Source organism: Pseudonaja textilis, chromosome 3 (assembly GCF_049901715.1).
Source record: "Pseudonaja textilis isolate UNSWEBS1 chromosome 3, rPseTex1.2, whole genome shotgun sequence".
NCBI classification, from domain to species: Eukaryota; Metazoa; Chordata; class Lepidosauria; order Squamata; family Elapidae; genus Pseudonaja; species Pseudonaja textilis.
In genome coordinates this window covers 171,660,734-171,688,311 of record NC_141992.1, presented here as the reverse complement: position 1 = coordinate 171,688,311, position 27,578 = coordinate 171,660,734, and positions in this window count along the sequence as shown.

The window sequence follows — 27,578 nt, the reverse complement described above, 5'->3', positions numbered from 1 at the left end:
TTATGATAATTACCTGATCATTTTGAGCAGTTGGAATCTTTGAGATAATATAATACGCTGGTTTCTTTTGAACTCTGAGTAGTTATAGAATAATGAGACCATCTGTTTCCATTTTTTCTTATCTTCAAAATCTTAACATAAATCTGAGCACACAATAAAACAGTTGCATATTGCGTATTTCATGTGATCAACCAAAGTTAGAGAATTCTGTGAGCAAAATCTCCTGATATTCTAATCACTGTTAAAGGAAGTCTCTACACATTCAGTTTTGACTTACATTTTCCATATTTGGTTTGTCTGTTCATATTACAAAGTAATCAGTCCTCTTGCCATTTCCTTTGAGTATTTTATAATCATCTGAGTTGGTTTTAAAAAGATATGATCATCTGGTTTTTTTTGCTTGCAAAATTCCTATTGTCTGTAGCTAAAAATATTTAAAAAATATTGAAGTCCTTCTGAGATGACTCAAACACTGATATTTAAAGTCCACATGGAAAGGAACTGAGACAAGTGAATTTAACTTTTTATCAGATGTTTAGAGCAGCTATCTGAAAGTACTGTATTTTGATTTATTTATTAAACAATGAAATAATTTTTTTACAATATAGATAAAATTAGTGCCCCATAGAATTCCACGTATATAATTTCATAATTGTTTCACATATCTATAAGAATGAAACTCAGATACTAATGAAAGTTTCAGAACAGAAGTTTCTAACATTTTTATTATAATAGCAAAGATGGATATTTTTGACTCTGATCATAAATACATAATTCCTCCCACCCTTCTCTCTCTTCTCTTCACAAGAGGGATCAAAAGTAAATGAACAGAACTTGGTCAAACAATAGATCAGCTATCACAAAAAAAAAAACATGAAGCCCAAAGACCAAATTAAATGATAAATTTAATTTTAGATGGAACTGTGGCAAGCATTGATACTTTATACTGCAAGTCCAGAGAAAATTTTCCCTGATACTGATACTGAAGACAGACAGACAGACAGACAGACAGACAGACAGACAGACAGGCAATATATGGAAGTTTTCATTAATATAATCAGAATATACCTCTTAGGATTCATTTTCACTGAATCACAGCTTGGGAAAGAATTAAATTTTCTGCACTGCATTGCAGTTTTGAATGTAGTAACATTCTTTCTTGTTCCTTCTTGTTCATTTGCTGCTTATTAGAAGGATTTGTTTGATACAGTGATTAATTTAATTTGACCTCTAGAGGTGAGTCATCTTTTCATTTGTGTGTGTACACAAATGCCTTCTTACCTAAGAAACCTAGCAAAAAGATGCAGATCTTTACAAAGTCTTTCCTTAGCTTAGTGTTGCGATTATCCTTTTTTATATAAACTGGGGATAAATTGATGCAGAATGTTAAACCTCAAAGATCTGTTGTTCTTTTTTATATTTTAATTAAAAATAAGAACAATCCTTTCATATAATAGACTACCTAATCTGCAGAGACAGTGTTCCAGCAGGAAGAACCATAAATTACCTTCATTTTATGTCATTTATAAATTTCTGTAGCTCAGATTTTTTTCTAGAAGCACATGCGTAGGTAATGTTGTTGTTTTTTAAACTCTGGGATATTATGGTTTGATCTGGACATTGAGGATGTCCTTATAATTCTAATTTTGCCTGAAAACTATTAAGATAAGACATGAGTCATTTCTGTCATTGAAATTCTCTTCTACCATCTGAAAATACACTCTGCTGCTGCCAGCTGTCTCTAAGGTCTTACACTGAAATTTGCTAGCAGAACCAAAAGATTTAAAGGCAAAGAATGACCCAAACTGTATGACATCAGGCGGGCTAGACAGCCAGTTTGATCTAATGGTTAAGGACTAGAAATGGGACATTTGAGTTCCAGCCTTCTTACGCATGAAGTCCAGCTGACTGATCTTGGCCAATCATTTTCTCTTAGCCCTAGGAAGAAGACAATGGTAAACCACTTATGAAAGTCATTATCTCCTTTTAATGACCCCATAATCCCTTGTGGGGTGGAGTCTGGGCAACTGAATGGAGCTCAGTGTTTACTGGCCGGATGCCCTTCCTGTCACCAATACGGAGTTATATTCAGCAGATATATTCTTGCCCAGGGAGAGAAACATCTGCCCCTACCAAGGATCGAACTCGCAGCTTCCTGATTGTGAGGCAACAGCTCCACCTCTAGATCACTGCACTATTCTAAGCCAAGGGTCGCCAACCTTTTGGACCTCAGGGACCACTAAACTCCTAATTTTAAATCCTGTGGACTAGAGACCCTGGGAAAATCCCCCAAAAGTCTGCACAAAAATTCCCCACTTGCCAATCATTCTTTATTTGGGATCACAGGATACCATCTCCAGGTCCATTCTCAGAGGGAGAGAGAGAGGGAGAGAGTTTTGGCTTCATGCAAGGAAAGCAGCAGAAGCAGCAGAAGTCTTTCTTTCTCTCCCCCAAACTCTGCCAGAAATGAGTTTTTGCCAGCCTTTTGGAGCAGGATGCCTTGTAGGGTCCCAAAGACTCATTTCTGGTGGAGTTTGGGGGACAGAAAGAAAGACTTTTTCTGCTTTCCTTGCATGCAGCCAAAAGCAGAAGAAAGAAGTGCAAAGAAGTAGCCCAGTGGCCAGGGCAGGTGCGTGGGATGCATGGGGTAAGTTCCCCCCCTCCAACCTTTCCCCCCTCCCCTCACTATCTCATGTTGTTTGCAATGCAAGTGATGCAAGCCTTGTGTTCCTGCGGTCCATGTGTGAGGCTCAGCCTTATGTTCCTGCACAGCCTGTATTAATTGCTTTGGGGGGGTGCTTTGGGGGTGACATTTCTCTGCGGACCACCAAAATTTTCTTGGTGATCTTTTCTTTCTTTTCCCGGCCTACCTGTTGGCGACCACTACTCTAAACCACTTATGAAAGTGGTGCTAAGAAAATGATATGTATTTGTCCATATAAACACCAGGGATCAAGATTGACTCACAGGCAGCATGGAAGCAGGATAGGTAAGAGCAGCAATTCCAATACAAAATTAGATTGAGGATAATCCTAAATAGACCAAATAGTAAATGCAAAGGACCCTGAGAGACAGAGGAAGAGCCTCAGCCAAGAGAATGGTAGGATAAGAAGCAGCTTAGTTCACATAAGGAATGGGGGCGTGATAAATGTCTCTGAAGGGACCCTTTCTATTTTCTTGGGCTGTAATGGCAATGGGGAAGAAATGTATTTTCAGACTTGCAATATTCTGTTAATGTACCTTACAATAAAGTAGAATTAGTTCATCCAGGCATGCTTCCTGTCTGGACAACCTCATAAGGCTGATACTAAGTTCTAACACATTGAATCCTATTGGCTATTCTCAAAAATCTAAAGATAGAAAAGATCAGAAGTGATTAGTAGTTGACTGGGAGCTTATCAAAAAATTCTAAGTACATAAGCCAGACTGTGAAGTAAAACAAAAAGCAAATAAAAACAACAAACAGAAGAAGGCAGTGGCAGGTTATGGATCCCACAAAAAACAGGGATAGCAGGAGCTGAACTTGTAGGAAACTTTAATCAATCTCTCTCATTTTTCTTCTGAGCTTTGGAGTCAGTAAGATTCAGCTAGTTCAGCCAGGCCTTTCATTACTTAGAATGGGTTTATGCATCTGTATAGTTCATACAGTTCTCAGCTGAGCTGTTTGAACAAAAGACTAAATTAGCTCTGTTTTGGGTGTGCATGATGCAGTCCAAGCACAATGGTTTCAGCATGACACAGAGCACTGTTACATGAGTCAGAAACATGTTCATTGTATATGCCAAGATATTAATATCATTTATGTCATGCATTACCATTAATGGCAATTTAATGGAAATGCCAAAAGATCAGCTATAACCGTGTGTGCAAATGTACCCTCCAATGACTTTATTTATTTTATTCTATTTATTTTGATTTGTCAATCGCTTACAAGATAATAGGTATAAGTATACACATAGTTATGAATACATGAAATGGGTACATATAAGAAAAATAAAAGAAACAATAGGACAGGGATGGTAGGCACATTGGTGCGCTTATGCACGCCCCCTACAGACCTCTTAGGAAAGGGGTGAGGTCAATAGTAGACAGTCTAAGGTTAAAGTTTTGGGGGTTTGGGGAAGAAACCACAGAGTCAGGTAGGGTATTCCAGACATTGACCACTCTGTTGCTGAAGTCATATTTCCTGCAATCAAGTTTGGTGCAGTTAACCTTGAATTTGTATCTATTGTGTGCTCTTGTGTTGTTATGGTTGAAGCTACTTAGATCAGACCAAAGATGGTGTAATTCAAGGTTTTCTAGGTCTAGAATTTCAAGTCTGGTGGCATAAGGTATTCTACAATGAGTAGAGGAGTGGAGAACTCTTCTTGTGAAATATTTCTGGACTTTCTCAACTGTGCCAATATCAGATACGTAATGTGGGTTCCAGACTGATGAGCTGTATTCGAGTATTAGTCTAGCAAATGTTTTGTATGCTCTAGTTAGTAGTGTGATATTACCAGAGAAAAAGCTACATAGGATTAGGTTAACAACTCTTAATGCCTTTTTGGCTATGTAGTTACAGTGGGCTCTAGCACTTAAATCATTAGAGATGAGTATTCCAAGGTCCTTTACAGAGCTTGGATCATCAACAAGATCTTGACTATTCAGCCTGTATTTTATTTTCTGATTTTTTTTGCCAATATGTAAGACAGAGCATTTATTTGTTGAGATTTGAAGTTGCCATTTGTTTGACCATTCTGATACATAGTCAAGATCTTTTTGAAGGGTAGCAGTATTGTCTGTGGTATTGAACAGCTTTACATCATCAGTGAAAAGAACGCAGCTGCCCTTAATATGATCACAGAGGTCATTTATGTAGAGTATGAAGAGAGTTGGTCCTAGAACACTGCCTTGGGGGACACCACTATTGACAGGTACAGAATTTGATAGGACACTCCCAATTTTGACCATTTGTTGTCTGTTTGACAGGAATGCTTTTATCCGGTTATGCAGTTGTCCAGAGATACCATAAGATTTTAGTTTTAGGAGTAGTTTGTCGTGTACCACTGAATCAAAGGCTTTACAGAAGTCTATATAGATTGCATGTATTGCTTTGCCCTGATCGAGTTGTGTAGTCCATATGTTTTTGCAGTGTAAGAGTTGCAGATTATAGGATAGTTTTTTCTTGAAACCAAATTGTTCATTGGAGAGTAGGTTGTTTGTCTCTAAGTGGAGGATAATGGATTGGTTAATAATTGATTCCATGACTTTACAGGTGATGCAGCATAATGAGATTGGTCTGTAATTTTCAACTAGGCTGGGATCTCCCTTTTTGAAGATGGGGATGACCGTGGCTTGTGACCATAGTTTTGGCAAGGAGCTGGTCCTGAAAGATTTTTCAAAGATTATGCTTAGAGGTTCGGCTATGGCAGTGGATAGCTTTTTTAAGAAGTAGGCACATATTCCATCCAGTCCAATAGATAGAGATGGTTTTAGATTGCATAGTGCTTTTTCAACATTGTCTTCTGTAAAATCGATATGTATTAGATCATTGCAGTTGTCTTTGGTTCGACTAGGAAATACTGGGCATGATCCATTGCTGTTTACAAATACTGAGCCAAAGAATGTGTTAAAGATGTTGGTTTTAATGGTGTTGTCATTGCAGTCTTTACCATTAGGTCCTATTAGGGGTGGGATGGATGTTGAGTCTTTTAGTTTGTTGTTTACAAAATTGTACAAAGCATGGGTGGAATTGGTGCATAGAAGCTTTTCCTCTTGTTTAATGTGGTAATTGGTGCATTCAGTCTTTATCTGGTGGCATAAATTTTTGTATCGGCTTTTGAAATTGGCAACATTACCAGATTTGCTTTTTTGCCAGAGTGATCTCTTTTTGGATCGAAGTTTCCTTATTGTTATGGGTAATCTGTTTTTTTTCTGTTGGGAGTTGTTGTTGGTACATATAGTTTGATGACTCTTTTGACTTCAAGTAAAAATATGTTGTAATGGTCTTCAACAGTATTGCATCCAGTGAATAGAGATTGCCAATCAAGGGATGAGAGATCATTGTCTATAAGATCATAGTTGCCTTTTTTGAAGTTATAATTGGGGATGATGTCATTGTGATGATTTTTGTGAAGGCGTATGTTGAGACAAAACTCAATCATATTGTGGTCACTGCTGGAAAAGGGTTCTTTAGTTTGTATTCCATAAATTAAATTCAAACTATTGCAGAAGATGAGATTGAGGCAGTTGTTTAGTCTAGTGCTGTTGGTTACTAGTTGTTCCAGTCCCAGATTTGTAACAGCATTGTAGAAAGTTGCATGTACGGGTTCAGTTGTACATTCATTTAGGGTCCAGTCAATATGAGGTAGATTGAAGTCACCAAGAAAGATAAAACGTGTGGGCAGGATGCTGCCCATGTTAGTAGTGTATTTAGCTTGTTTACATGTTCGATGTCATAATCAGGTGCTCTGTAATATAGTAAGAATCGAAATGTGATATTTAAGGACAGTTCACAGATGATGGTCTCAGGAAGAGCAAGCTCCTGGGTAACTTGGATGTTTTTTACATGTAAGGACTTTTTATAGAAGATAGCAACACCATCTCCTCTATGAATTTCACGATCTGATCGGTAAACAGGATAGTCTCTTACTGTGGTAATGGAGTCAGGGAGAGATGCGTTGAGCCATGTTTCACAGACAAATATGATGTCGAATTTAGCCATATTTAGTAAGAGAAGAAATTCAGGTATTTTATTCACAAGGCTTCTTGCATTTGAGTAGCTTGCATTTAAGGCCAACAGTAGTTGGAATTGAGGTAGTTAGGGGCGTGCGTGCCTAGTCTTGGGTGATGGTGGATTGGTTGAGGTAGGGTTGTGGTTGAAGGTTAAAGCTGAGTTGCGGGTTGTGTGACTTACTTTTGATACAGTCAGCATGGTAGTCAATATGCAGGTCCTTCTCTCCATTATTTAGATGTTTTTTGAGTTCATTGTGGAGTACACAGGAGTGGGCACATTGCTGTATGGTTAGGTCAGGGCGACAACGGAGGTTCTTATGGTTGGTGTTGGTTTTGGCGAGTGAATTTATAGTGTAAATGAATTTACCTTTGCTTGATACATTTTTGCAAATGACCCTACAGAAGCGTGGGGCCACAGAGCCGTCTCTGTTTTTGAGCTCTCAGCCAATGTGGGAAATGTCAAGTATTTCATCAGGGGAGATGGTTGATGCTTGATAATCACTGATGATGTTTTGGACTGTTGTGATGTCATCATTATCATTGATGTCCTCTAGACCAAATAAGATGGCGTTTGGACGTTTCAGTTTTAACTTTCTGGTTAGTTTTGCTGCTAATTTTCCCTTTCATATCTACATAGGACTTTTTTCTATTAGAACCTGGGACAATCTTTTGAACAAAGTTATGAGCAGGTAAAAGTATCTTGAGGTCATTAAGTCATATTACAATACAATATTTATGCAATATGTAATGTCAGGGTTCCAAGTAATAGATCCATAGCAAGCAAAACTCTGAGGCTGGTACATTCCTCAAAGGATAGCTTTATTGGAAAAATCATATTGGCACATATCTGGTGAAAATTGGCTATAAATGTTCTCAGCATTTTCACCTAGTTAAAAGAGAAAGTTTTCCCTCAAACCCCCCAAAATCAGTCACATGGTCCAATCAAGACACTGTCTAGTGATTTGGAGACCTCCTTCCATGGTCCAGGTGTGAGAATGTCCTTGGTTCTCAAGAGAAAGTATTTTATTTTGGCTACACAAACCCTCCCTATCCCTCAGCTCCAATGTGGCAACATTGGAGCTCCAATATGGCTCTGATCAGGTCAGCTTCAGGATTGACATAAAAGAGACATGGTGGTGCAGTGGTTAGAATGCAGTACTGCTAGCTACTTCTGCTGACTGCTGACTTCCAGTCTCACCGACTCAAGGTTGACTTAGCCTTCCATCTTTCTTAGGTTGGTAAAATGAGGACCCAGGTTGTTGGGGAAAATAAGCTGACACTGTAAACCACTTAGTACTGTGTAAAGTACTGTGAAGTGGTATATAAGTCTAAGTGCGATTGCTATTGCTGTTATTATTTTATTGCACAAAATATTGACTGGATCTCAAAATATCATTGTCCATTACTAGGATCTCAACAAATAAGCTTAGAGACAAAGTTTCATTTTCCATCAGTTTTCAAAGTTCACATAAGTGTCCAGAACAAACCCAGGTGATATTGTGTATCTCACACCATCACACAAACTACAAGATTGCATTATGAAATTATATCACCTATACCTATAGGCACTCATGAATACTTATGAAGTTTGGAAATTCCACTTAAACCCATTTCCAGTTTTAATTTAAGTCACTGGTGGTTTTTTAAGCAAAATATCTTTGGTATTAATCCCTTATAACACTCTTCTCCAAGATGTGCATTGCAAATATATTGGGACTGTAATTCCAGAATTCCTGGCCAGCTGTATGCCATGCCTTCACAATTATGGGAGTTGCAACAATTATAGATCTAGAAGGTTTCAGAGGGAAAAGATCTATCTTTTTCAGTTCCTTCACACAAGTTGTATTTGGGAAACTCTTTATTTCTCCACAAGAGACCTTGTCACTGCACAGATTATGTAGTGTGTGTGTGTATGTGTGTGTGTCACATGTTATGTTAAATATATATTATTTATACATTATACCAGTTGTGCAACAAATTGCTGAGACTAGATAGTGTTTTTTGCTAGCTAGCTGGCATTTGCAAGGCATGCTTCTTAGTGTACAGTCTGTACTTCAAGTACTGGCTTTAGAACAGCTTTTGTTGCCTAGCAACTGCTTGACCATAAAGCATCTTAACAAAATGATAGTATCTTAATTAATGTGTTCCTAGTGTTCCTAATTAATACTTGTTTTAAGAGGCTTTGGGGCATATTAATCCTCTAGTTCCATCTTAACTGTGAAATTTGATACTTATAGTTGCTAACTTTTGGGTTTTACCAAGCCAGCAACATAGGATGTCTGTTATGCATTCATTGAAGATTGTGGCCAGGATGGATTTCACAGGATTAAAAGGCATAGACTGCAGCTGACAATTGCAAAGTGTCACCTTTCTTCTAAAACTGGTTATATATGGCCTTGTTTTAGGCTAATGCTTCATACATTTTTGTAATCTATCACCGATTACCATTCCATTTCCTATTCCTCTGAAGAAAATAAGACAGGAATACAAAGTTTCTAAGATTAGTTGTGCATGACTTCTGTCAACCTGGTGAGTAGTCCAAACAGGAAGCACTCCCAGATGAACTACATCTGCTTGGTTGTATGGTTACATTATCAGAATCTTGCAAATCAGAAAGTACATTTCTCCCCTTTGCCTTACAGTCCAAGAAACTAGGGAGAGTCCCTTCTGAGATGTTTGTCACACCTACGTTCTTTCTGTTAGCTAAGCCACCTCTCATTCAACCATTCTCCTGGCTGTGGCTCTTCCCTCTGACTCCCAAGGTCATTCCCACATACCACTACAACTTCTTAACACTCTCATCAACCCCAATTTTATCTTTGCTTTCCCTTTTTTAAGATTTCCTAGACTGTAAGTTTAAGAACAAGAATGAATTACCTACTCATCCATCCTAATGTCCATTTCTCTAGAGTTCAAGATTTTAAAATGCTTAAATGAACAGTACTATCCTCCTTTACTCCTTTTCTTATATTAACCGCCTTTTTCACATTTTAATCCTGGTTTGGTATTAACAACTTACAGCACATGGGTCCTTCTTTTCTGGAGATGGGTTTTAGAGATAAATAAGACTGCATTTGAATTTGAGATGCAAAGGTAGCATTCCATTCAACATTTAAAATTTGAGAATCAGTGGCAATAAAATTTTGTATAATACACTATTGGCTACAATGACTTCCAATTAAGATATGTTAGATTTTTGTTTGAGATAGTTCTGCAAAATTTTAGTATGAGAGTTTCCACCAGTTTTATCACAGTCATGTTTTGAACTGCTACTTCATCTCTTCTAAGAAAAAGACAGCAAAGATAAAAAAAACCAGACAATAACTCAGCAGCAAGCCTTTTGAGAGGATAGGCCAAGATAATGCAGAAAATATCCTAATCCAGCTTTAAATAAATATACACACACAGATTTTAATTGTCAAGAGAATCTCACCCACTGACACACTTGCTTTTCTGGGCTAAGAAGGTAAAGTAAGTTTCTTTTGCAAAAAATAAATCATTTAAATGCTGCTTAAGCAGGGGTTCTTTTTTAAGCCTCAAAAGTATATCAACACTATTGCATGTAATATATTATAGTATAAAAATAGGGTGTGATGTACTTCATAATCTAATGATAAAACATGCTTAGACCTATTGATATAGTAAAGACTCACTCCCACATCATGAGACAGGACTGCTACAAACAAGTAGCAGCAAAAAAAAAGATTAAAAATGTTTGTGGAAATGATAAGAATGAAGGAGAAAACAGAACAAACTGAAGAACTGCATACAAGGCCCATAAGAACTGTGTTACAAGTGAGACAGTGAAATTGTGACTTAAGAAAAAAATAGGCACAAGAAGGCATACACTTGGGAGAAAATACAGAATCACCCCAGAAAAACCAAACTAAATTTAAAGCAGGAAAATAATCTCTTTTGTGTTCAGTCTCTTCCCCTTAGTTGTCTAAATAAATTCTGGAATAAGTATGGGAAACAAAAAACAAACAGCACTCCCCTTAAACTCTGGAATATCATACAAGCAACAGAGACCGTCAACATGCCACCACACACTCAATTTTGTCTATGTACAGAACAGAAGGAAAGCTGCAACTATGGATTCTTCCTCAGGTCTGTAACAGGTACTTTCCTCTGGTCTTGAGTTGGGAAAAATATATACTGACATGAAATACCATGCCTCACAATCTGTCTTGTTCATCCCTTGTAATGGGGCCAGTCAATATTGCTACCTGCCCACAGTGGTATTTTCAGAACAGGGTTTCCTGTCTTTCTTCTCTTTTAGCTTCATCTACTGGTAGGAAGACAAACTGCTAGCTTATGGCAGGGTTGGGAATGGGGGGACCGAGAGTGTTCCTCGTTCTTCCATCTGCGGTCTGCTGGAATGACGTAGTGGGAGAAGGGTTTGCAGAGTTACTAGACCTTTAGTACTGATACAGTGATGCATCTTGCCAAGTCACGCTATGACTTCACCTCTTCTCATACCCACTTTCATGACTGTGTTTTGGCAGCCACTGACTAGCTAATCATGGCTTTCCACTTTCAGCAACACACCCTGTAGTCATTCAACTCCTCCATCTCCTCATTTAGACTCCTACCCAATAATCCCTACAGGGCCACAACTGCTCCAAAGTTCTGGTTCACTTCCTCATTGGGAATCAGGACTTATACATATTGGAAGAGGGGAATTCCCACACAAGATTTGAGGACATTTTATTTTTGTGTACCAAAAGGAATATACACTTTCACAAGGTCTATATTCCCATGTCTGAACAATAAAAATTTAGAAGCCAGTGAGATAATGGTGCAAAGAAATTAGAAATCAAATTGAAGAGAAAATCTTGCAGTCAATCACTCAGATTCTAGAATATTGTCAACTTCTGAGATATCTTCTCCAGAATGTCTGCATGGTCTTCTTCTTCATGAGATGGGAAATAATATTTTTAGTGTAGAACAGCTTCAGCTTGCTGCTGCATCCTGCCTTAGGAATGGGTTGACCACAAGATGGAGGGTCTGTTATAAGGATGTGTCCCCAGCAAACATTTAATAGAATGTCGTCATGCGATGACAAGCAGTTTGATGTAGATGAGCTCAAAGTGTGAGATTTTGCAAACTGTCCAATGTCTGAATTACCTTTCATCTTTCCAAAAAGTCTCAAAGGTGTCTGGATTCAGCCCAACACTGAAGTCAATATGAATATTTAAGCAGACCAAACAATTTGGTTAAATACTATTTGAAAGGAATCGTTCCTTTTGCAGCTTCATACTCTATGTTTTTTCTCATAAATTGTAGACTATCTTCCATTTATTTATTTAACCCTCTATTTGATTTATCAGCAATCATTTTCTAACTTCTATCTTCCTGTAAGATATATGGAGTCTGTTAAATAGATGTTCTGGTAAAATAAATGTTATGATGATCTTGCACAATATTATTTCACAACCTCGTGTTGAGATTTCTGCCTATTCTGCTTTCTCTTTGGCATTGCTTCATTTGTCATTGGAAGGTAAATGTGCATAATTTTTTTTTAAAAAAGAGGATAATTTGAATGTGTCAAAGTAAGGCCTGATCAAGCTAGTTCAACTATTTTAGGTTTAGCCTGGAAAAATGGTGCATGATATAAAAGCAAACTAAAACAGGAAAGCAAGAAAGGTAGATTCATATGGAGTCATTATTTGGCCTTTTTCTCATGCCTGGGCACAAAGTGTTTGGAGATGGAAGACCTTAAAACACCCTGAGTTACATATAGTCCAGAAACTAAGTTGGAGCACCAACAGTTTCTTCTCTCTGTCTTATCATTTGCTGCAAACTGGGAGAAGCATCCAGTTGGTTAAGCTGATAAGGAGCCTATTTGAGGGCCTGAAATATGAAATGACTTTTTCTACACCTATCAGAAAGTTACTATTTTCCCTCCCAATATAATTTTTATTCATTAACATGTGTGCCTATTCTTTAAGAAAACCTACAAAAAAAAATTAAAGTTGATGAAAAATGAAACACTCAGGAGACAGGTGGATTCTTCCAGGGTTGTATCCCTGACAATGAGATTATTTGCTCTCTGTTGTTAACTCTTTTGTTAATTCTTTACAAATTGACAAATGGCTCGGGGCAGTTAACATAGGCAGACAAGTCAACCAGCCAAAGAATTAGCTATGTGTTAGTTTTGAAATCACCCAGCTAAAGGCAAGGTCAATAAGGACAGATTTCACACGAAAACATGCTGTGGCAACTGTCCTTGGAAACTTCAGACAGAGAAGTATACTTATATTGAAGTACTATTTCTTTCTCGTTGCATTCTGGCCTTTCCAAATGTGTCATAACTCCAATACATCTACAGAAATGCCAGCCCAATAAACCGAATGCAGGCAGTATATCAACAGGACTAGGTTGCAGGGATTGGAATCTGAAATTCCAGGGCCACAAACAGTCCTCACACACGCCTCCAACAATAATTGCTCTGAATTAACATCCTCCCCAGTGGTGGGATTCAAAATTTTTTATTACCAGTTCTGTGGGCGTGGATTGGTGGGTGTGGTGTGGCTTGGTGGGTGTGGCTTACTGGGCGTGGCAGGGGAAGGATACTGTAAAATCTCCATTCCTAAGCCACCCCACTAACCTGCTTTCCAGCTCTGTTCTCCTGTGGAGGGCAACAAAAGAAGACCCAGCCGATCAGCTGGGATTTGGGAGGCAGAGAATAGATGGGGGTGGAGCCAGTCAGAAGTGGTATTTGCTGGTTCTCCGAACTACTCAAAATTTCCACTACCAGTTCTCCAGAAATATTCAGAACCTGCTGAATGGCACCTCTGATCCTACTGATGCAGGAAATTTTGCAAAATTGTAACCTATGTCTCCAAAATAGGACGAACAGTGCAAAATTAACAAGTCAAAACCAACCACCACCACACTCTAAGCCACATTTATCCCAAATGCCCAGGGGAAAAAAACAACAGCAAGAAGATTTTTTTAAAAAAATGTTTCAAGTCTAGATGCTAAATTGCCTTGCCTGCTTTGTACCACCACACTTCCCATTCCCCCAAAGTTAGGAAAGTTTACCATCCCTGTGACATAAGTAAAAAGTCATTCAGGTCAAGCTCAACTCCCAATGATTCTATGAGCAATGTCTGTATAATTTTTGTGGGAGAAATATAGGCACTATTTGACACTGTCTTCTTCCAGCACGATTTTTTTTTCATTTCTTTGTCTAGCTGATATTTCCTGATGGTATCACATCTGTGTACTTACAATGGTTGACACATATTTTAAATTAACCAGGGAGGAAGGAGACAGGCTGCTTAAAAAGAGGAAGTTCTTACTTGCTTTTCTTGTTTGCTAAGCATGAACCACAAACTAACAAGCTCCTCAAAGTGACCCCATTAGGCAATGATTTTGCCCTTTTGCATTAACCGCAACTTAGTGGTTCATCCCTTATGTAACCTTCTGCTGCTGAATCGTAAACTGTGCAACTCTTTCCTGACTTACTTTTAAGAAATTCCAGAGGGGGTGTGTGTGTGTGTGTGTGTGTAAAAAGGAGGCAACAAGGACTATAAAATCTGCCCAACAGAAGTAAATCATCTGGCAGAACTCTACTGTTTATGTTCATTGCAGCTGATTGAGAGGCAATCTCTCTGACATTGTATGTATCGGGATTTAAATCAAATTTGATCTTTATTTATTTATTTATTTTAACCATCCTTTGGATACCAAAGAATGCACATATGATTGATGTGGTGTTTGTGTGCATATACAACATCTTTAATCTAAAATAAAATAAAAGTACAAACTAAAAACACAAATTAAGAAGGGAAAAAAATCTATCTTATATTTTTTAATTTCTCAACGGTCACTGGTTTACTAATGAATTCACTACTGTAATACAACCAATGCAAGAGATCACAGAATCTCTGCCATAGTAATATTTATTGGTGCATCCTTTGGTTAGTAGAAAATGTAGCATTCCGAAAACAGATAGATCACACATTTCTGACAAATATTCCTTGACATCGGCATAATATCACTTTTCAAATCTCTTAATATAATTCTTTTTCTCATCCCCTGGACTCAGTACAATCACAATTTCTGAAAAACAGTTCAGATTCAAAAGCTATGGTATTTTAATCAATGTTACAGAAACCTCTTCAACATTTAACATTTATCCATGAAACTGCTTATATGTATTAATACACAACCTTCAAAGCAGAGGTGGTATTCAGTAGGTTTTGACCAGTTCTGGAGAACCAGTAGTGGAAATTTTGAGTAATTTGGAGAACCAGCAAATCCCACCTCTGACTGGAGTTTTTACAGTATCCTTCCCCTACCACGGCCACCAAGTCATACCCACAGAACCAGTAGTAAAAAAATTTGAATCCCACCACTGTTTCAAAGGATACTAAATAATCATATAACTGTATCATATGGATCAGTGAACCCTCAAATTTACAATATCTCCAGCTTAAAAAAAAAGTGATGTCCATTTTTTCAAACACATTCAGTAGGGAATACAATATATCAAAGTCAAATAGTGGCTGTCAACCAGGAGGTTTTATATAATCTATGCATTTTCCCCCTTCTTTTTAGAGCATATATCCCTGCCAACCTATTTGCCTTGATATTATTTTGCTCAAATACAAATATATCAGGGGGGAGGGGGGAAGTGTCTTAAAATTTCCATAATATTCATCTCATTTCCTATTTATTTTTTATTTGCTTTGCAAAGAGCTGTTGGAAGATAGCAGACTGAAAATGACTAATTGTGATACATCTGGTACTAATGGAAAGGAAAAGCAAAAATTGGATTGTTCTTATAAACAGAACTGTAACAAATCCCAACTCCATAATGTGGTCTTGAAGGAATTTTAAAAGTGTCATCTTTGCCAATATTGTTTATACAATTTTAGATTGTGCTTAAAGTTATATTTTCAATTATTTTTTCATTTTAAAACATCTTATTAGATATAGAATAAAATAAAAAAAATACAAAAGCAAATAGTAGGACACAGGAGGAGAAGGGGAAAGAAAAGTGAGGAGGGGAGAGAGAGAAGAAAAAAAGTGTTGAGTCAAAATTATATTTTCAAAATTATGTTTTCTGAATTTCTGCCTTCAGAAATGTTGAATTATGCGTTCCTCCATCTCTAGGCAGCTCTTAGGATACTTGTCGTCAGACAGAAATATAGATTTCCATCCTTCCAGCCAGAGGATGTGAAGGCCTGGGTGGGAGAGAATGGGCTTCAGCTCAACTCTAGCAAGATGGAGTTACTGTGGGTTTTATGGTCTCCAGGTTCCAAGGACTTTCCATCTTTAATTCTCCATGAGAGTGGACTGCCACAACCAGAGTTGGTACACAGGCTGGGAAGTGGGGCTTCCTGGACTCTGGGCTCCTGCTTGAAGAGCAGATGGTAGCCTTGGCCACAGAGGAGGGGGGGTTGCATCATTTTATTTATTGATTTGATTTGATTTGATTTGATTTGTCAATTGCTTACAAGATAATAGGTATAAGAATAGTTATGAATACATGAAATGGATACAGATAAGAAAAAGAAAAGAAACAATAGGACAGAGACGGTAGGCACATTGGTGTGCTTATACACCCCACCCTACAGACCTCTTAGAAAAGGGGTGAGATCAATAGTAGACAGTCTAAGGTTAAATTTTGGGGGGTTTGGGGAAGAAACCACAGAGTCAGGTAGAATATTCCAGACATTGATCACTCTGTTGCTGAAGTCGTATTTCCTGCAATCAAGTTTGGTGCAGTTTACCTTGAGTTTGTATCTATTGTGTGCTCTTGTATTGTTATGGTTGAAGTTGAAGTATTCATTGACAGGTAGGACATTGCAGTGTATGATCTTATATACTATACTTAGATCAGACTGAAGACGGTGTAGTTCTAGGTTTTCTATGTCTAGAATTTCAAGTCTGGTGTCATAGGTATTCTGCAACGAGTAGAGGAGTGTAGAACTCTTGTGAAATATTTCTGGACTTTCTCAACTGTGTTAATATCAGATACATAATGTGGGTTCAGACTGATTCAGATCAGTTTGTCTTATGCACCAACTGCCTCATTTCCAAACCAGGAAGCTTTGCTCATGGTGTCTTAGCCTCCTCCTACTTGGATTAATGAATCATGTTGTACATTGGGCTGCCCTTGAAGAACACTTGGTCCAGAATGCAGTGTCATGGGCCTTTTGTAATGCCCATTTAACATTGTAGCCTTGCAAACTGCGGTGGATGCCAGTAGGCTTCTAAATACAATTCAAAATGCTGATTATTACCTATAAAACTCTTCATAGCATAGGCCAGGTTACTTGTGGGACAGCCTCTCTCCTTTGCTTCCGTCCAGCTCATCAGTTCTTGTAGAAAAGATATGCTTCACTAAACGAATGGAGGTTTCCTCCACTAAACAATGGCATCTTGTTGGATCCTGAAGTCGTGCTTTCTCAGTGGCAGCAGCTGCTCTACGGACAAGCTCCAACTCTGTTAGCCTTTCACACAGCATTGCAGGCATGGCTACTCTTCCAGGCATTTGAGTTGGGAGTGGATGAGCTCTGCTATTGTTGACGGTTAAATGAGGTCAATGGATTCCTTGGCCATTAACAGCTGTTTTTGTGGGGTTGTTTGACCCCACCCAGAATCAGTTGTGTGTGATAAGTGGCTCAGGTCTACCTGACACTTAGTGCTTTCTGTGTCATCTATATTTGGTGTAAATTAAATATGATGACACTAGTGCAACGTATGACAAAGTGTTATATTTCTAGCAACCAAGATACTTTACAACCCTGCATTCCAAATCAGAATGCAATTAGAACCTAAACTAATATTTGAATGCAAATTGATGGCCTTGTTATCCACCCATATCTTCACCAGTGGTATCTCTAATATATATAATGTTGATGAAAAATAACAAAATCCAATATGATTATTTTCTTTGAATTATTTTTTGGATTAGTCATAATGACTGTTCCAAACCAATGTGACACTTTCTGACAGTTCCAGTTACATAAATAGCATATGTTGCTCTAATATTGATTTTCCTCTGTTTCCAGCCAATGAATCCTTGAGCCCAGATTAGTACTTCCATAGACCAAAGTGAATCGACCACATGTCATTTTTTCATGAGTGAAATTACTTGAAGATAACTGCTGTTTCAAAGGATATCTCCTAAATGCTTTTCCTTTGAGGATACTGTTGTCTAAATTAGGAAGAGTCAGATATAGACTTTTATTTAAGTCTCAACAAGAATACAATACAATTTTAACCAAAAATAAAATTGTGTGGCCCCGAAAAAAGGAAATCAACATTGTTAAAAGTTCTCACTAGAGATTTTACATGTAATGTTTTATCTCTAAAATTTACAGGATTTGTTCCAAATATAGCATTCATTTGGGAATACTATAAAAGACAGTCTTCTGATTATGCCTACATGTCAAATTATACCTGTATTTTGAAGGGAGTCCCACTGAACATGGTGAAACTGCTTTCTGATTAATTAAACTTTATATCCTGTTCTGCTTTGTTCAGAAGCTAGTGTTGACTCTTTTCCTCACTTCAGAGTTAGTTAGCTAATTCAGGTGAAAATTACAATGAAAGTTTAGGAGGAAGATAATGAAAAGCAGAAACCAGAGCTACTACTTGCTTGACCAAAAGCATAAATAAAATTTAGGTTCCACTGATGCAACATGGACTCTATGGAGAAATGTCCTCTATCTCAGCTTCTCACCAGTGATAATCCATATTGTAATTTCTAGTGATATCTCTGATTCCATTTATCTACCATTTCCATTATTTTCTTTTTCTATTTCTCTCAACTTTGGTAAACATAAGTTTGGTCTTGGATGATCATGTAGTCATATCAATTGCCTAAAGTATAATACATTTCTGCTTACTATTAACCTCAGAGAAACAATCAAGTCATTATTTAATTTAAGACTGATTGATCAATTCTTCTTGTATTCTAGGATATAACTTCTAAATCCATGATTCCATGGAATCTTTTTTCTCTTTATCAATACCTGTCTATTACAGTCTTCCTTATTGGAAACATTTCTTTTAACTCTTCTAATTTTTATTGGCACATATCTATCCCTATTCCTTGTAGTTGTACGTTCCTTTTTTTCAAATATTTTTTATCATTCTATAATCCATTTGTAAAGGATTTTTGTATACTTTTCCTAGTCTTTTATTTTCATTTGCCTCTATTGTATCTTCTCTTTGATTGTTCTTAAGTAATCATACCATAGTGCTCAATTTTCCTGTGATTTATTTCATCTTCTTAAAAGCATCTCCATTTTCTTGTTCTTTTTCTCCTTTTGTTGACATGCTTGGCTACGGTAATGTCTGTGTCCTGTATTACTTGATGCTGAAAGTTGGCATTCATCATTGTGCTTCCATGTTGCTCAAAGTTTTCATCTTGTCTTTCCTGTCTATCAGTATGGAAAGTTCTAAAAGCTACTTGATCTTCTTTGAAACTTTTGGATGTTTTTTTTCAGTTAGATTCTTGCAATGTCTCTTATCTCTTTTTGTACCTTTAATATTTTATTTTGCATAACTAAAGTGTACTGAATCTGTTCCATATGATGATTTTATATTCTGACTATCATTTCCTCAAAAATCTTGCTGCGTACTCTCTTTATGTTTTTATATTAATTCACATATTTTATTTCAATCATTTATAATCTGTTCTTCTATCTTCACCTAGATAGAAGCATCCTGACTGACTATATCTCATATCTCTCTCCTAGGGAAAAGCTGATTTAATTCCAATGTTCAATTCTGTGACGTTCAGGTGTTTCCATTTACTATATGTTGTTTGAAGGAAGTATCACCAATGTGCAAAGATTTCTGCTTACAAATTCTAATTAATCTATCTCTCGTATTGCCTTTATTCATACAAATCTTCCTGAATTCCTCTATTTCTCTAACTTTGGTTTTCGATCATGCAGTGATACTATTATATCATTTATTAGATTATATTGCATATTTAGAAATATATTTTTGAGTATCTCTACTATTCTTTTTCCTTAGGACTTGTGAACTAAATAATGCATTGCATAGTTGTCTGACATAAAGTAGTTTATTCTAATCCACTTAATTTCATTTTTTCCTAAAATGGCATCGTTTAGCACACTTTCTTTCACCTCATATTTGGTGTTCTCTGAGGTAGTTCTTCCAAACTGTTTTACTAGCTATAATCGTTTGTGGGAATGATCTTGGGACACTTTTGCACTTCCCACGGAGTACATGTAGCTTAAGGAATGCTATGACCATGTCTGGTTCTTTAGAAGACCCGCCCAAACCAATTCCAGAGGCAATCACCTGGAGAGCTGAATTGGACATCCAGTTATAAGGCTACCGCCATACCCTATAGAAGTTTTGTATAGAATTATGTGTGAATTGTGTGTTTATGTTTACTTCTCTTCTGTTATGTTCTCATCATATGCTAAATAAATAATAACCTTCCAGATTTTTCGAACTAAAGTCTGAGAGTGTCTAAATCTAATTTAATTATCAGTGTAATTTATCAAATTAATTTATGCTATTCAGAAAAACAATATGCAATTAAAACAAATTAATTGTTATCAGTTGTTATTTAATATGACTGAAACAAGTACTCCAAACTTACCTGGATAGCTTCTTGTCCTCCTCCTTATAGATTTGGAATATTAGGCTAACAGTCACTCTTTTGCTGAAAGTACACTACCTCTGTAGCATGATAACGTTTGAAATCCTAGCATTCTTAAATTTCAGTTCTATATGCATTGGGAATAAATTGCATGGAAAACAATGAGATGGCATGTGCAGGATTGTATTTTAATGTACTGAAGAGCTAGTACAGTTTGGCTTTGTGATAATTGGACAGGGGCAATATTCCAATATTTTATTGGACTACTCCCCAGTATATTTTACATTCATATATAATTATAATTATATAATTCATAAATAATGACCAGCAGAGATTGTATCCTACTTATCTCCTTAATGTCTCCCCACTCATCAGTATAGAAGCCATTTGCAGAAAATTTCTGAGCATGGCAAGTGAGGTCTGCTGAAATTTTCTTATCTACATAACATAATAAGAGCAAAATGCACCAGCATAATATAATGATTAAGGAGTTGGTTTAAGGGATTGTGAGAAGAAGCAATGAGTTTTTTGGCTTTGGGGAGAAGAGAGACCCCAGATATGGGGTGGTGGTGGAAAGGAATGCTTTAAAGGGATTCTACCTTAATTTGCACCTAGGGCTATACTTGTGCAGTTTTCAAAATTAGGTTTTTAGCCTTGATTAACATTAAAGATGACTTTCTGAAAGGCATATGGATTTCACTTCTTGGTTTTCCAGCTATGTGGGGTGGGGTGGTTTGGCAGTTGGGGTGGTACATAGGACCCAGGTTAAAGTCAACTCTCATAGACATAGAAATGTACTAGGTGACTTTGTCTCTACCCCCCTCCTTTTTCTACGATTAGGGATCTGTATCTAAACAACAAGCAAACCATAAAACCAAAAGAGGCTTGTGTTAGCACTATTTAGATAAAATATACAATATTTTACACAATTATTACTTGTATTTCTTGAATTTGTATTATCATTATATTACATAGATATAATGAAGTTGTATTTTATAAGTCAATGTAGTGATAATGTTGGACTAATAACAGGGGGAGGCAAGTTTAGTCCATCCCTATGCAAAGACACTTCTTGGGTGACTTTGGCCTGCCATTCTCTTTTAATCCAACCTACCTCTCAGTGTTGCTATTTTATGATGCCAAAAAGGACAAGGGAGGTATATGTTCACTGCTATGCACTCCTGAAGGAACAGCAAGATATATATCTAATGTTAGTGATAGATGATAGACAGACAGACAGGCATCTTATGACTCTAGGCAGTGCATACAATTAAAAACCCAAACCATCCAAGCAATTAAAGCAAAACCATTAAAATACAGTTAAAACAATAATAGCCAAAAACATGACAGTGCATTCTGAGCCCACACACAATATAACAGGCTCCATATTTCCATGGGATCCCCAGGCCTGATAACAAAACCTAGTTTTGAAGACCTTCCAGAATGCCAATCTTAGAAGTAGAAAAGAATTAGCTAGTTGGATAATGTATTTCAAAAACCAAAGCACTGTGTCTAACATTGAACTGTGAGAATGATGATTCAATAGCCAGGTAAGTCATTTTCCATGCCCAATCTATTGCTGAAAATATTGTATAACTTCCACTGTAATTGTACATTATAGACAAAAACCACACTGTCTCTCTATTCTATGTGGTCTGCAGCCTGCAAGTCCCTAGAGACATCTAATTGCTCCAATTTTAGCTCAAAAATGCTTTCTGAGCTGGGCATAAATTCTAATATTTTATCTGTATAAATGCTTTTTTCAGCTTTTGAGAACATATTGTATGTACATATTGAACTACTAGCTTACTTATTTATTTATTTCTACCTTCAAGTCAATTTTTCATTGCCTGGACAAGACCCTGTACTTTACTTGGCAAGGTTTTGCAAAAGAGATTGGTTAGTGCCTCTTTTACAGAACTGAGAGAGTGACTGGCTCAAGATCATCCAGGTAATCTCATGGCTAAAATGTGATTAGAACTCACAGCCTCTAGTCCAAAGCCTTATCTCAACTAGCTCTCTCTCAAACTGGATTGACCTTGAATTCTGTAGTGATGTGTTTGTGTTTTAGATGATACTGATGCTTGTCCTCTTCTTGCTTGGCCATTTCCACACTTCGTTACTTTCACTTTTCTGTTGGGTGATTCCTATATCGACTGTAGTAGGGTGATTTTTCCCATGCTTCAGTTCTCCATAAGATTAAGTGAGAGAAAGCTGTAAAATTTTCCTAACTATGGAAGCAATCATCATAAATTATTATGAGAACAGAAAGGTAATGCACAGGTGGAGTTTGTTTACATTTAACAAATATTTTCATCCTAAACAAAAAAAAGGTTAATGATCAACCGAAATTCACATTTCTTAAAGCTGTCTTTGAATGGAGGACACCTATTAAAAAGTGAAAGGGTGCTGCCTACGTGATATATCAGGTGATTATTATGGGAGCCTAGATACATAGGTAACCAATATATCTGGATAAGATAAATAACCACTGTATCCAGATAAGCCTTTTTGTTTGCTTTTCTAATTGGGACTGCCTGTTTGCAGTTCTAACAAGGAAAAGATCAAGTACAGGACTTTTGAAATCAAAGGTGAGTCTCTACGATAAAGTTTTAGGTTGCTTTGCTAGTACATACAAAAGTCACATAGCATCAAGCAGAAATTGCAGATCTGTTGAACTTCTACCTGACAAATGCCATAGTCACGGAAAGCTTGGAAAAACATTGGGGAAATGCATCAAGTATTTATTCCTCAAGAACAAATCTGAGAAGGACTGGGGAAATAAAACTGCTAAATATATATTTAGATCCATCTCTGCCCAAAATTGATCTAAACAATTAAGGCAAATTAGAAGTACATGAACTTTTGTAAAACCCTTACAGAATTTGAGATTAAACAAAATCTTCATACTTCATACATACATACATACATACATACATACATACCATGCATTATTTCAAACCAACTATCCCAGTTTTCTATAGTTTTGAAACGTAAATGGAAAGTGGAAACATCTGGTAAAGTTGCTTTAAAGTTGCTTTTCAAAATTATTGATTAAACATACCTTAGTATTTTGGAAATGCCAATGGGGGAATATGTCAGACAATGAGACACACCTTGGACATTACAGTTTATTACCAAAATCAAATATAAAAGTTTATCAACTATAATAAAATAATACCAACTTAGGAGAAAAATTGAAAACTGTTTTCAGTTTGAGTTGAAATATAAACAAGTGGAACATACAATTTAGAACGTATTCAAAACCAATGTAAATAATCATGGCAACTACAAAAAAAATGTGGGTATATTATTGCCAAAAAGCAGCATTTGTGATAGAAAAAAAACCATTCTATTCAAATATGCTTCATTTAGAATAAATCCAATGAAACAGATTCCTTGTCTCTAAATAGCATGCTTATATAATAATAAGTTCTTGAAACTGATTGTAAAAAAGGCTGCTCTGAATATTGAATGTGTTTGTGTCCTCTAACAACTTTTGTTCTGCTTGTACATATATTCAAAAGCATTGAAGTAAATACAAACACCCTATGATCCTGCCTGTAGCATCTTCAAGAGCCCTACAGGAAGAGGCATAATAAAGCATTAACATTCTTTCTGTTCTCTGAGTTAGCACATAAATCTGCTGATCTTGAATAGAATAAACTTGAATAGAATGACTTGCGTATTAGTATCCTGAAGGTTTAATAAAGTTGAATATTGCATTTAGTGTAGCTTCCTTCCAGGTTAGGTGCCCTATAATAGTATAGGCCAGGGCTGTCAAACTCCCATCCATGGGCTGGATGCATCACGCACTGGCCATGCCCATACCTGGTTTAGTGAGGGAGAAAAATAACTCTTGATACATCTCATGATGACACCATGACGATGTGAGTTTGATACCCCTGGTAAAGCCCAATCACCTGTTTCTAGTTAAGAATATTTGGAATAATGTCAGATACGTCAGATATGTCAGATATTGCAATATACAGTATATACAGTATATTTTTTAATAATGATATTATTGTTAACAAGGTAACAGATCATGTTCCACACCTAATATAGAAAACTGTTACTACTTCACTATCCCAATGAGCAACAGTGCGCCAGTAGAAAACAGGAATAGATATCTCCATTCAAACGTCATTTACAGGCTTTTGGCATATTGAGGACATAGAAAATGATAACCCTTTTTTGAAAATGTGATTTTCATTCTTTGCTTAGATAATTAGATTTATCAATTTTACATACCTGTTCACTATCAAACTTTCTGGAAAGATTTACCCAGGTGTTTAACCAAGTAGTGATTGAAAAGTTGATGATAACTAAGTTCAAATAATGATTGCACCCTGTTCATTTTTAAAGAACACAAAGAATCATGCTATTGATGCTTGTGTAAAATAGGTGCAATTTCTAAAGATAATTTTCTAAAGTAGGCCCATTAATTTCAGAACAAACTTCCACTGTGTTAAAACTAAGGTTGCTATGACTACAAGTAAGAATGAATCATCTGCACTATAAAGGAAACCACTACGTGTAAAAAATCAGTAACAGTGACCAGTCATGCATGGGTTCACAGAGAATGCTTCTAGATATTTTTTTTCTTTTATAGCTGACTTTTTAACATGAAATAGGGTAGAAGGAAGAGTGACATTGTACAGAATGACAGAAATGAAAGATTTTAGTAGAAGAGAATAGCTATACCCCAGGGCTGAATTGGTGCTGCCATTAATGATGTTGCTATGTAATTGGGTAATGAAATGTCTACAAGTAAGCAAACAAGCTCAGAGATCACCAAGCACTCCACAAATAAAAGATTGTTTGGATTTCCTGAAAAAAATTCTGAATGAGACAATATGATCGAATGAAAACTTGCTCAGAAATAAAAAAAACACACACACTGAAAACATAAAATGGAAAGTCTTATAACAATATGTTTGTTTACATTAGCATATGGTCCAGTGAGACCAAAGCAGCTGAATTATTTCATCTTGTTTCTTTTAGATCCCCACAAATATCCCACTAAAAATGTACTGATTATTTCTATATAACCACTGTGGAGTACAGCGGAGTTCCCAGTGGAAAAACAGCCAAATGAGAATCCTATAGAGAAGTCAAATATGTAAATCTATGTCTCCAGTGGGGATTGTACAATGTATAATATACATATGAGTACAGTTGTTCTGACCAAGGCTTCCGAGATGGTAATTACGCACACATTTATTTTAAAAACAAGTCTTGTTTTATTGCAATGCTGGGAATTACCTTCATTTCTAGCCAGTAATGAATCTCAAACAGCCCTTTGAGATTAGCACCCACTTTTCTTTCCTGTGAAATGCTGCCAATAACAGAAGTGTCAAATGAACTAGAAAAAAACCCAACCAAAGTACAAAGAGCTTTAAGAATGAATCTGAACTGAACGAACTACTTTGCTTCCTGCAAAGGATTCATCATCTTTGCCTGTCCTTTCTACCTTATGGGAGGGGCAATAACCTCCCAGCCTTACTCCCAAGTCACCCCTTTTGTTTCAGCTGCTCTCGCCTTCTAGCAGCTCTGTGCACATGCACACTGGGAACAGGCTCCCCTGGGTCCTCTGCCTCACTCTGCCAGACTCTGAAGGCTCCTGAGGCAGCACCCCACTCCCAGATGGTCCTAGCCCCTTCTCTGCATTGGACGCAGGACCCTTGTCCGAATCTTCTCCAGACTCCCGGACTGATCCCCTTTCTTCCCCACTGTCTGATTCCGCTGCTGTCTGCACAGCCTGTTGGTGAACCACAACAACAGTTGTTTTATGTGCTCAAAGGTTTTTAAAATAAGGTTTACAATAATTTAGTAAGGCCTATACTGTGTATTATTGTCTTAGTATAATTGTGTCTCTACATTTTATCCCTATGATTTTCTGTATCTCTAGGCATAATATTCAGTAAAGCACTGAACTAATATCTGTTGTTTGAAACATGAACATCACAAAAATCTGAAAAAATTCCTCTATGTTTTGTTCAAAATAAAATCTAGAAACAAAACACAAAAAGTAAAATCTAATAAGGGGGTAATATTTAACTTCAACATAAATGAACCATTTTCTTTAAGAAGGATGAGGATGAGAAGGGTATATTTGTTTGGAGAGATATTGAAGTTTAATAACGTTGCGTCCATCATGTTACATTATCAGAATATAGCGTGAGAGAAATGCAGCAGATTCTAGCTTAGATGTTATTTGTGGAATGTTTTGTTGAAAAATGATGTTGATTGAATCTGATTTCTGGGGATGCTATGTATATTTTCTGTGACATCATCATCACTGCACATTTGCATGAAGGGCAGCAGAAGTGTTCAGAACACATTGACCCACTGAATATTATGTGCAGATTGTTTATGCAAGGAGAGGGAAAGGGAGAGCTTCACTCATTCCAACATCCTTCATTGCTTGCAACAGAATACCCTACATCACCAGACTTGAAATTTTGAGCTTGGACAATCTTGAACTACGCCGCCTACGGTTGGACTTAAGCATAGTACACAAAATTGTCTGCTACAATGTTCTACCAGTCAATGACGACTTCAGCTTCAACCACAACAATACAAGAGCACACAACAGATACAAACTCAATGTAAACCGCTCCAAACTTGATTGCAGGAAATACGACTTCAGCAACTGAATGGTCAATGCCTGGAATGCACTACCTGACTCTGTTGTCACATCCTCTAACCCCCATTCCTTTAACCTCAAACTAACCTCTATTGACCTCACCCCATTCCTAAGAGGTCTGTAAGGGGCCTGCATAAGTGTACCATCGTGCCTACCATCCCTGTCCTATTGTTCCCATTTATTCGTAGCTATTTCCTGTATTCTTACTCATATACTTATATATGTTATCTTGTAAGCGATTGACAAATCAAATAAATAAAATAAAAATAAATATGATTTAGGGTTAGAATTTTTTAAAGGATGTTTTTTAGAGATCAGAAGCTTCAGGCAACTGTCCTCTACATTTGATGTTACAGCAGTCAGAGTAATGAATCTATGGAATGGCACCAAGGAAATAAATCCCACAGTTTCTCTAGATAATAGATTGATCTGCTCTAACACTTAGAGTATTCTTTAGAATATAAAACATCCATAGTTATATAGATGCCTATTCTAAACAAAACTCTGATGTTCAGCATTTGAACCAACTATGAGATAAATGAGCATAAATTCTTCGCCGGATGAAGTATATACTGCTCACATTATAACAAACTCATTTCTATTAGT